This window comes from Mobula birostris, chromosome 3 (genome assembly GCF_030028105.1).
Source record: "Mobula birostris isolate sMobBir1 chromosome 3, sMobBir1.hap1, whole genome shotgun sequence".
Taxonomy (NCBI): domain Eukaryota; kingdom Metazoa; phylum Chordata; class Chondrichthyes; order Myliobatiformes; family Myliobatidae; genus Mobula; species Mobula birostris.
This window is the reverse complement of record NC_092372.1, coordinates 13112390-13127931: the sequence shown is the minus strand read 5'-3', so window position 1 is coordinate 13127931 and position 15542 is coordinate 13112390.

Here is a 15542-nt window from a genome sequence, read left to right as displayed (position 1 = left end):
CTCCTATGGTTTCCACATCCTTCCTATCGTGAGGTGACCAGAACTGAGCACAGAATTCCAAGTGGGATCTGACCAGGGTACTATATAGCTGTAACATTACCTCTCGGCTCTTAAACTCACTCCCACGATTGATGAAGGCCAATGTATCGTATGCCTTCTTAACCACAGAGTCAACCTGCGCAGCAGCCTTGAGTGTCCTATTGACTCGGACCCCAAGATCCCTCTGATCCTCCACACTGCCAAGAGTCTTACAATTAATACTATATTATAAATATTTCTCATTCCAGTAAACATTTTACCTCCTCCTCCCCTCTTCATCTCTTTCCCGCTCTGGCCTTTTACCTCATCTCACCTGCCTATCACCTTCCCCTGGTGTTCCTTCTTCTTCACTTTCTCTCATAGTCCACTCTCCTCTTCTATCAGATTCCTTCCTTTCCCGCTCTTTATCTTTTCTACCCTACTGGCTTCACCTTTCATCTTCTAGCTATCCTCCTTCTCCTCCCCCCCACCTTTTTATTCTGGTGACTTTCCCCCCTTCCTTTCCAGTCCTGAAGAAGGATCTCGGTCCGAAACGTCAACTGTTTATTCCTCTCCATAGATGCTGCCTGACCTGCTGAGTTCCTCCAGCATTGTGTGTGTGTTGCAGTGTATTTTTAAATTAGGGTAATGTGCGCTAGGGAGGGGACTATGCTGGTGGTGAGGCCTTTATATACCTGAAATCCTTAACTTTCTTGGTAGGTGTTTTTATTTGAGAAAATTGGCATATAATTGTGCTGGTTTTTTTTGCAGCAATATGCTGGAGAACTATATTTTCTTTTTGTTTCCTCGTTAGTTTATATTTCTCCAGAATTCTTCTCTCCTGTCCACATAGAACATTCTCTCTTCTTGTCAATCGTGCAGAAGATAAAAAGACCTTGAAAATATGCACTAACAGTTCCAAGGGCAGCTCCTGCCTTGCTGTTACAAGACTATTAAATGGTTCCCTAGTATGATAAGATGGACTCCTGACCTCACAACTCCACCTTGTTAAGAACTTTAATCTTGTTGTCTACATCCACTTTCTTAATAGCTGTTACATTTTGTTCAGCCTTCTGTTACTCTTTTACCTCGTTCTGTATCAGCCCTCTCCAAGAGTATCACAACCTTGCTATGCTTGCATGACATTTAAAGCTATGTTGGCTGGAGTCAGGGCTTAATGCTTCGGCTTTTGGTCGGGTCACCCATGCCAAACAGGTCAGCACAGAGGAACATCTGGGGAAATTTCTGAAATGTTCGTTCGCTGCTGTCGTTACTGCGTGGTCAGAAAACTTTCGGAGGGTAGGCCTCAAAATCCCCGGCTTTGCCTGCTGTTGGCGACCGAGGCTGAGGTTGAATCGTTCTGACAGAGATGGCGCTCAGTACTCGGTGTCGGAGAGCTGATCAGAGCTCGAAGTTTTCGGATGACTCAGAGTCAGACTGTGGTCGGCATGGCAGGGAGAGTTCTTCCTTCTCCCGTCTGCGTGAGATGTGGGACATCTGAGAGACTTTTAACTTTTACTGTGCTCATGGACTTCTTCATCAAGTTATGGTGTTGCACTGTTGTAACTATATGTTATAATTATGTGGTTTTGTCAGTTTTTTCAGTCTTGGTCTGTCCTGTGTTTTGTGATATCACACCGGAGGAAATATTGTATCATTTCTTAATGCATGCATTACTAAATGACAATAAAAGAGGACTACGTGTCTTCATAACCTAAAAAAAGGGTAGAGGCCAAAGTAAAAGTGGTCCACCAGGTTCGGGAGTTCAGCTCAAGGCTAACAACCCTGACTGGTTACAGATATAGCAATGAAAAATCCTTCTACATCTGAGTGGCCAAGGACGGACAGAGATGGAGGACCAAAACAGTGGTGGAATCAGAATCAGAATCAGGTTTATTATCATTGGCATGTAACGTGAAATTTGTTAACATAGCAGTAGCAGTTCAATGCAATACATAATACAGAAGAAAAGAATTAATAAGTAAATCTTATTCAGTATACTTTATACAGTGTATGTATATTGAATAGATTAAAAATTGTGCAAAAAAGATACACTATATATTAAAAAAAAGTGAGGTAGTGTCCAAGGGTTCAATGTCATTTAGGAATCGGATGGCAGAGAGGAAGAAGCTGTTCCTGAATCACTGAAGTGTGTGCCTTCAGGCTTCTGTACCTCCTACATGATGGTAACAGTGAGAAAAGGGCATGTCCTGGATGCTGGAGGTCTTGAATAATGGATGCTGCCTTTAGAACATAGAACATAGAACATAGAATAGTACAGCACAGTACAGGCTCTTCGGCCCACAATATTGTGCTGACCCTCAAACCCTGCCTCCCATATAAGCCCCACCTTAAATTCCTCCATATACTTGTCTAGTAGTCTCTTAAACTTCACTAGTGTATCTGCCTCCACCACTGACTCAGGCAGTGCATTCCACGCACCAACCACTCTCTGAGTGAAAATCCTTCTTCTAATATCTCCCTTGAACTTCCCACCCCTTACCTTAAAGCCATGTCCTCTTGTATTGAGCAGTGGTGCCCTGGGGAAGAGGTGCTGGCTATCCACTCTATCTGTTCCTCTTATTATCTTGTACTCCGCTATCATGTCTCCTCTCATCCTCCTTCTCTCCAAAGAGTAAAGCCCTAGCTCCCTTAATCTCTGATCATCTTTCTGAGGCACCACTCCCTGAAGATGTCCTGGGTACTTTGTAGGCTAGCACCCAAGATGGAGCTGACTAAATTTACAACTCTCTGCAGCTTCTTTCAGTCCTGAGCAGTAGCTCCCTCCGTACCAGACAGTGATGCACCCTGTCAAAATGCTCTGCATGGTACATCTATAGAAGTTCTTGAGTGTATTTGTTGATATACCAAATCTCATCATACTCCTAATGAAATATAGTCGCTGTCTTGCCTTCCTTATAATTGCATTGATATGTTGGGACCAGATTAGATCCTCAGAGATCTTGGCACCCAGGAACTTGAAACTGCTCACTTTCTCCACCTCTGATCCCTCTATGAGCACTAAGTAACATCATTCCACTGAGTCATAAATTGATCTGAATGAACAATATACAAGACAAGCCTTTCACAGTAGCTTGGGAAATGTGACAATGATAAACTTTATTCTACCCCCCTTGGTTCAGCCCCTTCCTACCTAAATTTGCAGCACTTCACATGCTCCCGATCTCCTCAACAACTTTCAATTCCCTGAACCTGACTGCCTCATTTTTACCGTGGATGTCATATCCTTTTACATTTCTATCCCCCATCAAGAAGGCCTTAATGCTCTCCACTTCTTAACAAAAGAGCCAACCAGTTACCCTCCACCACTACTCCCCACCATCTGGGCAAACGGGTCCGCACCTTCAACAATTTCTCCTTTGGTTTCTCCCTCTTTCTCCAAACTCAAAGGGTAGCCATGAACATCCACATGGTCCCCAGCTATGACTACTTTTTTGTTGGCTATGTGGAACAGTCCACGTACCAAACCTTCTTGGGCGAAGTCCCCCAATTCTTTCTGTGCTACATTGATGCCTGCGTTGGTGCTCTTTCATGCATCCATGCTGGGCTTGTCAATTTCATCAACTTTGTCTGGTCATGACCCAGCTTAAGGAAATATTCCCCCTTGCACTAAGAAGTTGCTCCTTTTTATATCCTTCTAGACTCCTTTATTTGTCCCACAAACTTCAGCAACACACACAACTCAAAAATAGAGACAGCAGGTGTGTAAGGGAGAAAACATTTTTTACCGGTATCTACTCTCAGTGATGTCTATTCAAAATAGTGATGAAGTGTCAGTCAATAAGGGGGAAAACAGATCATTAACACATTCCACACTGACAGCATTTTGTCTTTCGAACCTCCATTTTATTTTGGCATGTACAAGGAGGAATCACGTTTAACTCTTTCCTTACAGTGGTTAATGGTGAATACCCTGGACACTGATTCAGAATTTTGGAAACATGGACTGAGTGGAGATTTGTGCTACAACGAGAAAGCTGTCAACAAGAGAAAAATAATAGGATATTAGAATTGGATTTGATTCATTATTAACAACACATAGAAAGTGATGGAAGGACTCATAAAGTCAGGCAACATCTATGAAAAGGAATCCCATCTACCACTCTAAACATTCATTCATGCATTCTGCTTTGGCACAATTACCATATTGGATCCTTTTGTAAGGACCATTTACAAAATGCACTTCAAGTACTCATCCTAGCTAGTCCTCAATGAGGGATCAAAGGTAGAGAGCGTCAGTAACTTTAAATTCCTTGGTGTTATCACATCAGATGATCTGTCTCTGACCAGCATGTAGATTCTATGACAATGAAGGCACCTCTACATTCTTAAACATTTGTGCAGATTTGGCAACCATCTATAGATGTCCAATGGACAGTATCCTGATTGGTTGGTTGCATCCCAACCTGGTATGGAAACACCAGTACCAAATGTACGGGGTCTTTCTTTTGTTACATTTAAAATGGCGACTTTGTTATGTTAATCTGGGGAATGCAGCTTTGTTGTGCTTTAACGCTGAAGAGAGTTTGCGCTAGCAGTTTGTTTTACTTTAAATTGAGATAGCAGGGTTCTATTAGCCAATGGGTGGTTATGTATCATTTTGTTTTCGGATACCATGCTGTATGATATGACTGTGGACTGAGTTTTGGCGGGGAGTCGGAGGAGAGACGAGGAGAACCGCGGACGTGCGGAGAGGCTCCGGTTGATCACTAAGGGTGGTCCCGAGCTGTGAGTTGACGGATTGAGCTCCAACGGTAGTGCGCGAAGAACTTGGACTTTGGACTTTGATAAGTGTTGGCGCCTTTTTTTTCATTACTTTCCTCTCTGTATCAAATGTATATTAATGTCATAGAATTAGTAATATCTATAAAGTGTATTTGTTAAAATTTACTGGGTGTGCTGGCTGATGATTGACGTTTGTGATTGATTCGGGCGGCAACCGACCCTGTGGGGAGTGTTGAGGCGGGTGCTGGGCTGGATTTCCCCTAGACATACACGAGCCAATATAACGGAACGTTACACAAAGAATGGAAAAATCTACAAAAAGTGCTGGGTACAACTGTCAGAGTCTGGCCCATGAAGTCCGTGTTCCGGTTCATGGTCCTGTCTGTGGACTCCAGACTCTGGGTCTTCCGGCTGTCCCTTGTTTCAGTTGGGCTTAATCATAGGCACCTGATGCTCATCTTGGGGCTGGGAATATAAGTGGCCCTGGGTTCGAGTGTGGGTGCTGGTTTGTCTTGCCAGTATCCTGTCCTCACCTCTGTGAGGTAAGTCAAGCTGTCTTTGCTGTTACCCTGAGGCTAGACTGTTCCCTTCCCTTCTCCCTCCTTCTGAAGCCTTGCCCTGCAACCTTGTCAAGTTCTACCACCGGAGTGAGACCGGAGCCTTGCTGTGTCAAGATAAGGAACTGTCTATCATTGATTTGGAACTGTCTCTGTGTCCATGCCTTTGTTAGGTAGGTCTGGCCGTTTGCCACTACCTAGTGTTGGGAACTGTCTCATCGTGTTCAGCATTCTGTGTAGAGCCCGGCCCCAAGTCCTGTTCCCAAGGAGGGATCCCGGCTCTGTGTTCCATGTCCCTGTGTTCCTGCCTCTCAAGTCCAAGGCTCTGTGTTCCCATGCTCTAGACCAAGGCTCTGTGTTCCTGTCCTCCCCAAGACCAAGGCTCTGTGTTTTGCATTCCTGTCGTCCCAAGTCCAAGGTTCCGAGGTTCCTGTCATCCCAAGTCCAAGGCTCAGCTGTTTCTGAGTACCAAGTCAAGGCTTCGTGTTCTCGTCCTGTGCTGGAGTTCCCTTGCCTTGCCCAGGAGTCTCTTGTTCTGTCCTGTAGCCTCACCTAGTCTTGTCTCCCAAGACCACGTCATGTCTTCGCCTCGTTCCGGAGTCCGAGCCCGAGTCAAGACCCAGTCCGAACCCAGGCCTCGTCATGTCCTCGCCTCGAAGAACCCAGGCCTCGTCACGTCCTTGCCTCGAAGAACCCAAGTCCTGTAGCCACGTCATGTCCTCGCCTAGTTCCAGGGTCCGAGCCCGAGTCAAGACCCAGGTTCTGGGTCCTAGTCCAGTCTCTGGCTCAGAGTCCAAGCCCAGGCTCCCAGTTCCCAGTTCCTTGTCCTGGTCCCGCTTGCCTAGCCAATGTCTTAGCCCAAATCTGTGTTCTTGTCTCCGCTCTCTAGTCAAATCCTGTTCCTAGTACTTCAGTGTCTGTGTCTTGCATTTGGGTCCGGTCCCAGCGCCCCACCTTGTGACAACAACACAGGAAAAGCCTTCCCCTCTATTGAGCACATCTACAAAGCGTGCTGCCGCAAGAAAGCAGCATCTGTCATCAAGGACCCTTACCACTCAGGCCACGCCCTCTTCTTGCTGCTGACAACAGGAAGTTGGTGCAGGAGCCTTGGGTCCTACACCACCAGGCTCAGGAACAACTATTACCCTACAGCCATCAGGCTCCTGTACCAGTGTGGAAAACTTCACTCAGCTCAACTCTGAACTGATTCCAGAACCTATGGACTCACCTCAAAGGCTCCACAACTCGTATTCTAAGTATTACTTATTTATTCTGTTTTTATTTGCACAATTTGTCTTTTTTTGCACATTGGTTGTTTGCCGGTCATTGTTTATGTACAGGATTTCATCAATTCTATTGTATTTCTTTGTTTTCCTGCACATGCCTGCAAGAACCTGCATCTCAGGAATGTGTGTGGTAACATATAAGAACAGCAACTGAACCTCTTGATCGTGTCTGCATGCTTTGAGTGGCTGCCACATGATTGACTGATTAGTATCAGAAACAGAATCAGGTCTAAAATCACCCGCATAGGTCGTGAAATTTGTTTTTTTGGCAGCAGTTCAATAGTATAGAAAAAACTGTGAATTACAGTATGTGCGTGTGTGTATAAAATAGTTAAATTGAATTAGTGTAAATACAGAAATAAAAAAGGAGTGAGGGCTCACGGGTTCACTGTCCATTCAGAAATCTGATGGCAGAGGGGACGAAGCTGTCCCTAAGTCATTGGGTGTGTGCCTTCAAGCTTCTTGTGGCACCTGTACAAGAGAGACGGGTTACACTTGAACCACAGGGGGACCAATATCCTTTCAGGGAGGTGTGTTAGTGCTATTGGGGAGGCTTTAAACTAGATTTGCAGGGGGATGGGAGCCAGAGTGCCAGAGCTGACAGTGTGGCTGGAGTGAAAATAAATGATGTTGAAAGTTTAAGCAAATCCGCTGATAGAAAGGTTGTGAGTGGTGGTAAAAATCTTCTGAGGTGTATATATTTCAATGCCAGGAGTATTGCGGGGAAGGCGGATGAGTTGAGGGTGTGGATTGACACGTGGAATTATGATGTTGTAGCAATTAGTGAAACTTGGCTACAGGAGGGGCAGGACTGGCAGCTTAATATTCCAGGGTTCCGATGTTTCAGATGTGATCGAGGCAGAGGAATGAAAGGTGGGGGAGTAGCATTGCTTGTTAGAGAAAATATTACAGTAGTGCTCAGGCAGGACAGATTAGAGGGCTTGTCTACTGAGTCCTTATGGGTGGAGCTGAGAAACAGGAAAGGTATGGCCACATTAGTGGGATTGTATTACAGACCACCCAATAGTCAACGAGACTTGGAAGAGCAAATCTGCAGAGAGATAGCAGGCAACTGCAGGAAACATAAAGTTGTGGTGGTAGGGGATTTTAATTTTCCATACATTGATTGGGACTCCCATACTGTTAGGGGTCTAGATGGTTTAGAGTTTGTAAAATGTGTTCAGGAAAGTTTTCTAAATCAGTATATAGAGGGACCAACTAGAGGGGATGCAATATTGGATCTCCTGTTAGGAAACAAATTAGGGCAAGTGACAGAAGTCTGTGTAGGGGAGCACTTTGGTTCCAGTGATCATAACACCATTAGTTTCAATTTGATCATGGACAAGGATAGATCTAGTCCTAGGGTTGAGGTTCTGAACTGGAAGAAGGCCAAATTTGAAGAAATGAGAAAGGATCTAAAAAGCGTGGATTGGGACAGGTTGTTCTCTGGCAAAGATGTGATTGGTAGGTGGGAAGCCTTCAAAGGGGGAATATTGAGAATGCAGAGTTTGTATGTTCCTGTCAAGATTAAAGGCAAATTGAATAGGAATAAGGAACCTTGGTTCTCAAGGGATATTGCAACTCTGATAAAGAAGAAGAGGGAGTTGTATGAAATGTATAGGAAACAGGTGGTAAATCAGATGCTTGAGGAGTATAAGAAGTGCAAGAAAATACTTAAGAAAGAAATCAGGAGGGCTAAAAGAAGACATGAGGTTGCCTTGGCAGTCAAAGTGAAGGATAATCCAAAGAGTTTTTACAAGTATATTAAGAGCAAAAGGGTTGTAAGGGATAAAATTGGTCCTCTTGAAGATCAGAGTGGTCGGCTTTGTGCGGAACCAAAGGAAATGGGGCAGATCTTAAATAGGTTTTTTGCGTCTGTATTTACTAAGGAAGCTGGCATGAAATCTATGGAATTGAGGGAATCAAGTAGTGAGACCATGGAAACTGTACAGATTGAAAAGGAAGAGGTGCTTGCTGTCTTGAGGAAAATTAAAGTGGATAAATCCCCAGGACCTGACAGGGTGTTCCCTCGGACCTTGAAGGAGACTAGTGTTGAAATTGCGGGGGCCCTGGCAGAAATATTTAAAATGTCGCTGTCTACGGGTGAAGTGCCGGAGGATTGGAGAGTGGCTCATGTTGTTCCGTTGTTTAAAAAAGGATCGAAAAATAATCCGGGAAATTATAGGCCGGTGAGTTTAATGTCAGTAGTAGGTAAGTTATTGGAGGGAGTACTAAGAGACAGAATCTACAAGCATTTGGATAGACAGGGGCTTATTAGGGAGAGTCAACATGGCTTTGTGCGTGGTAGGTCATGTTTGACCAATCTGTTGGAGTTTTTCGAGGAGGTTACCAGGAAAGTGGATGAAGGGAAGGCAGTGGATATTGTCTACATGGACTTCAGTAAGGCCTTTGACAAGGTCCCGCATGGGAGGTTAGTTAGGAAAATTCAGTCGCTAGGTATACATGGAGAGGTGGTAAATTGGATTGGACATTGGCTCGATGGAAGAAGCCAGAGAGTGGTGGTAGAGAATTGCTTCTCTGAGTGGAGGCCTGTGACTAATGGTGTGCCACAGGGATCAGTGCTGGGTCCATTGTTATTTGTCATCTATATCAATGATCTGGATGATAATGTGGTAAATTGGATCAGCAAATTTGCTGATGATACAAAGATTGGAGGTGTAGAAGACAGTGAGGAAGGTTTTCAGAGCCTGCAGAGGGACTTGGACCAGCTGGAAAAATGGGCTGAAAAATGGCAGATGGAGTTTAATACTGACAAGTGTGAGGTATTGCACGTTGGAAGGACAAACCAACGTAGAACATACAAGGTTAATGGTAAGGCACTGAGGGGTGCAGTGGAACAGAGGGATCTGGGAATACAGATACAAAATTCCCTAGAAGTGTCGTCACAGGTAGGTAGGGTCGTAAAGAGAGCTTTTGGTACATTGGCCTTTATTAATCGAAGTATTGAGTATAAGAGCTGGAATGTTATGATGAGGTTGTATAAGGCATTGGTGAGGCCGACTCTGGAGTATTGTGTTCAGTTTTGGTCACCAAATTACAGGAAGGATATAAATAAGGTTGAAAGAGTGCAGAGAAGGTTTACAAGGATGTTGCCGGGACTTGAGAAACTCAGTTACAGAGAAAGGTTGAATAGGTTAGGGCTTTATTCCCTGGAGCGTAGAAGAATGAGGGGAGATTTGATAGAGGTATATAAAATTATGATGGGTATAGATAGAGTGAATGCAAGCAGGCTTTTTCCACTGAGGCAAGGGGAGTAAAAAACCAGAGGACATGGGTTAAGGGTGAGGGGGAAAAGATTAAAGGGAACATTAGGGGGGGCTTCTTCACACAGAGAGTGGTGGGAGTATGGAATGAGCTGCCAGACAAGGTGGTAAATGTGGGTTCTTTTTTAACATTTAAGAATAAATTAGACAGATACATGGATGGGAGGTGTATGGAGGGATATGGTCCATGTGCAGGTCAGTGGGACTGGGCAGAAAATGGTTCGGCACAGCCAAGAAGGGCCAAAGGGCCTGTTTCTGTGCTGTAGTTTCTATGGTTTCTATGGTTTATGGTTTCTGTACCTTTTTCCTGACGGTAGCAATGAGAAGAGGGCATGTCCTCGGTGGTGGGATGCCTTTAATGATGAACATCGCTCATTGAGGTGCCTTCAGAGGTGAATACCCATGATGGAGCTGACTAATTTACAACTGTAGCTTACTCCCATCATGTGCCGTAGCAACCCCCCACCCCCCACGACCCCAGACCAGACAGTAATGCAGCCAGTTAGAATGCTCTCCATGGTACATCTGCAGAAATTCGCCAGTGTTTAAGGTGACATTCCATATCTCCTCAAACTCCATATTTGCGTTAATGAGCAGATGTACAGGTGTGCCTAATAAAGAGGCCACTGAGTGTACATTGGCCTGCATTTATAATCAGCTTTCTTTAATTCTGCCCAACGAGTACAAAATCCAACTCATTTTCTGAATCCTATGCATAAAAGTCAGCGACCTTTCTTTTATCAGATAAGGATTTGACAACTTTGTGCCTAATATGTGAATACATCTGAGAAATGTAAACTAGAAGCCCCATTACAAGCCCTGGCATGGAGCATTCACAAAATACACAATAATGCTGTTAAAAAATGCAAATCAAAAGCACTTAGCAGGTTCCGGGATCTCTAACACATGATTAATTAACTCATTCAAAAGGTGTAAAGGTGGAAAAGTAAGGGCAATTGCTGTAGACAGCTTAATCAAAAGCAACACTTTCAAGTCTTCCCATTTAAGAGAAAAAACAGACGGCATAGAAGATACCATTGATAAAGCTGGTTCATAATCTATTTAACAGAATGAAGATCAGCTGATTCATACCAAAAATGACAAATTAATACAGATATTGCAGTTATAGCATTGCAACCTTGTCGGTGCTGTGCCAGCTAAAGTCAGAAGAATATTTCACAAATATGAGAAAAGGTGATAAATCTAAGATGTTGGCTCATCAGTATTATAAATTAAAACTAGATTTTTTTTTCTCTAACCTCACAGAAATTCTGGCTTCATACCAAGCATCAGCATTTTTTCCTATCTAATTTCTCCTTCCTTTCCCAGGAGTGTTACTTCATGCTGCCGTACAGTTATATGAACAATAATTGTCCCCTGGACCTTGCCCAAGTGGCTAATATATTGAGAAGGTCCAAACAGTGGAGTTGGCAGCCTTTACAGATGTGAATGTGACTGTAGTTGAGCTGAATTAGGTTCTCATCTGAAATGCACCAACAGTTTGGTGGGTGTCATTGGATAGTGATTGGTAATGAAAGCTATGATTAATTGCCTCTGTCCCTCGATTCAAGATACAGGATTGTTTATTGTCATTCTTCAGTACACGAGTGTATGGCAGAAGAAAATGACTGTTACTCCGGATCTGCTGCAGCATAAAAAACACAACAAATATAAATATAAAAGCAACCCTATAAAATACAAACGTGAAAATCCGCAGAAGCTGGAAATCGGAAGCTACACACAATGTGATCAGCAGGTCAGGCAGTGTCTCTGGAAAAGAGTAAACAGTTCACGTTTCGGGCTGAGACTCTTCATCAGGACAACACCATCATCATTACACGCCGTGTTGTATGACGTGGGCGATCATGGTCTTTATGACCATGATTTTTCTTGGCAAATTTTTCTACAGAAGTAATTAGTCATTGCTTTCTTCTGGGCAGTGTCTTTACAAGACGACGGGTGACCCCAGCCTTTATCAATATTCTTCAGACATTGTCTGTCTGGCATCAGTGGTCACATAACCAGGGCTTGTGGTATGCACCAGCTTCTCATAGGACCATCCACCACCTGCTCCCATGGCTTCATGTGACCCTGATTGGGGTGGGGAGGGGGAGCTAAGCTGGTGCTACACTTTGCTGAGGGTGACACGCAGGCTAGCAGAGGGAAGGTGCTCCTTACTCCTCCTCTGGTAAAGACGTGTCTCCATCCTGCCACAATGTAGAAGTAACTGTAAAGTGGCAATGTATGGAATCTGAAGGGTGCTGAAGAGCTGTGAAGAGGTGTGTCTGATATAGATGGAGTTGTGGTGGAGTGGAGACATTGGCCAGCCAGGTGGCTGGGGTAAGTGACTATTTTTGAGTCTTGTGGTCCTGGCATAGTCTCTTCCCTGACTGGAGTGGGACAAACAGTCCATAAGCAGGTTGGGTGGAACCCTTCATGATGTTACTGACATTTTTCTATGTTACAAAGCACAACACATTGATGAAGGAAGAGCATCTGGATTTCAGTAAAGCATTTGATAAGGTTCCCCATGCAAATCTCCTTCAGAAAGTAAGGAGGCATTGGATCCAAGGAGACCTTGCTTTGTGGATCCAGAATTGGCTTGCCCACAGAAGGCAAAAGACGGTTGTAAGTCGTTCGTATTCTATTTGGAGGTCGGCGACCAGTGGTGTTTCGTAGGGACCTGTTTTGGGACCCTTCCTCTTTGTGATTTTTATAAATGACCTGGATGAGGAAGTAGAAGGGTGGGTTAGTAAGTGTGCTGATGACACAAAGGTTGGAGGTGTTATGGATAGTCTGGAGGGTTGTCAGAGGTTACAGCGGGATATCGATAGGATGCAGAACTGGTCTGAGAAGTGGCAGATGGACTTTAACTCAGATAAGTGTGAAGTTGTTCATTTTGGTAGCTCCAATTTGAAGACAGAATATAGTATAAGTGGTAAGACTCTTGGCAGTGTGGAGAATCTGAGAGATCTTGGGGTTCATGTTGATAGGACATTCAAAGCTGCTGCGCAGGTTGACAGTGTTAAGAAGGCGTATGGTGTGTTGACATTCATCAACCTTGGGATTGAGTTCAAGAGCCATGAAGTAACATTACAGCTATATAAGACCCTGGTCAGACCCAACTTAGAGTACGCTGTTCAGGTCTGGTCACCTCACTACAAAAAGGATGTGGATACTATAGAGAGGTACAGAAGAAGTTTACAAGGATATTGCCTGGATTGGAAGGCGCTCCTCATGAGAATAAGTTGAGTGTACTTGGCCTTTTCTCCTTGGAGCGACGGAGGCTGAGAGGTGACCTGATAGAGGTGTATAAGGTGATGAGGGGCTTTGATCGTGTGGATAGCCAGAGGGTTTTTCCCAGGGCTGAAATGGCTAACATGAGGGGGCATAGTTTTAAGGTGCTTGGGAAAAGGTACCGAGGGGATGTCAGGGGTAAGTTTTTCACACAGAGAGTGGTGGGTGCATGGAATGCATTGCCAGTGCCAGTGGTGGAAGTGGATACAATAGGGTCTTTTAAGAGCCTCATAGGTAGGTACATGGAGCTTAGAAAAATAGAGGGCTACGCACTAGGGGAATTTTAAGGCAGTCTCTGGAGTAGGTTACATGGTCAACACAACATTGTGGGCCGAAGGGCCTGTAATGTGCTGTAAATTTCTATGTTCTATGTTCTAAGTTTTCTGTATATATATCCTTGTAGGTGGATAGACTGGTGCTGATGATGAATTGGCAGTTTTAACCGCATTGTAGAGCCTTGAATTTGACATATATACAGAAAGGTGCCAGAATAGGGCCAGCAACATCATGAAGGATCCCACCTACCCTACTCATGGGCTGTTTGTCCCACTCCCATCAGGGAGGAGGCTGTGTAGCATCCATGCCAGGACCACCAGCCTCAAGAAAATTTACTTTCACCAAGCAGTAAGGCTGATCAACACCTCCATCCACTAACCAACTCCTCCACTGCCCTAGCCACCACTGTCAGTGTCACCTTATGTACAAAAACTCCTGTGCCTAGTGTCACTTTATGGATGTGAAATTAATATATGTACATATATAAGCTATATTGTTTTTATATTTATTGTGTTTTTAAAATTATTATTGTGCTCTTTATCATATTGTAGTTTTTTGTGCTGCATTGGATCCTAAGTAACAATTATTTTGTTCCCCTTTAACGTATATCCAGCACCAATATAGCATGCTCACAACTTGCCCTAACCCATTCATCATTGGAATGTGGGAGGAAATCAGGGTACCCAGAGGAAACCAGTGCAGTCATGGGGAGAATGTACAAACTCCTTACAGGGGTACAGTGGAAATTGAACCTTGAACTGACAGCTGGTGTTGTAAAGTGTTGCGTTAACTGCTACGCTACCATTAAACGGTAACCATTAATGTTTATTTCAGGCAGTGAGGGCACAGAGGTAATGACGTGGGCAAAAGCTGCAAGGGAAATGTGAATAATATTTCTTTAGTGCAGAGTTCTTGTGATCAGAACGCGTTGTTTATAGTGCCTGAACTATGCTGAGACTAGTGAGCCAGCACACCACATAACTAGGAAAGCAAAAGTATTTAAAACTAAATATTAGAGGCAAGGGATCAAGGGTAAATGAGAGAGTGGAGACAAAGTCAGAGACAAAGGTATTAATATGGGTGCTAGGGTGTATTCTGGAGTTATGGCATATAGCAAAAACTGATTTTACAGCAGCCAGTCTTCAGACCTGAATATGGATTGTAGAATGAATTTAAAATGCAGCTCTGAACAATGGTCTTCCTGGAGCCACATTTTGAGAGTTGATTGCAAACAAAGAAACACTCCATTTGATCACAGAAGCCTACATATGCATGAATCCAGCTCAGAGTCAGTTGGAATTTATATTCATTCTGGGTGTCTGGAGAGTGGGTGCGAAGAAGGAGGTGTTTGAAAATTGTATGTAATTCGAAGGAAGCATTGTAGATACATTATAACTATAGAATTTCCCTGCTTGTTACCTTTGATCTTTAACATATAAAAATGTCATGTAAGGCTGGGTCAAGCAGACCTCTTCTTCCAACAGTGTATCGAATGCTGAATAAGGACTTCTCTATCCGCTAGCTTCAATGTCACAACATAGGAAATAGGAAAACAAGTTCCTGGGTGTCAATATCTCTAAAGATCTATCCTCTGCCCAGCATATTGATGTAATTACAAAGATAGCGGCTATATTTCATTAGGGGTTTGAGGAGATTTGGTATGTCAACAAAGACTCCAACTGGTTTAATCACTGTTTGGTATAGAGGGGCCACTGCGCAGGATCAGAAAATGCAGCAGAAATTTGTAAACTCTGCCATCTCTATCATGGGCTGTAGCCTTCCCAGCATCAAAATTATCTTCAAAAAGTGATGCTTCAAAAAGGCAGCATCCATCATTAAGAACCCCCAGGGCATATCATCTTCTCATTGCTGCCATTAAAGAGGAGGTACAGAAGCCTGAACACATGCACTCATTGTTTCAGGAACAACTTTGTCACCATTGCTGTCAGATTCCTGAATGGACAATAACACTTCCTCTGTATTTTTTCTTTTTTTTTGCTCTCTTTTTGTATTACTAATTTAATTTCTGGGTGGAGGGGTGGAGATACATCTCTACCAAAGGAGGAGTAAGGCGCTTC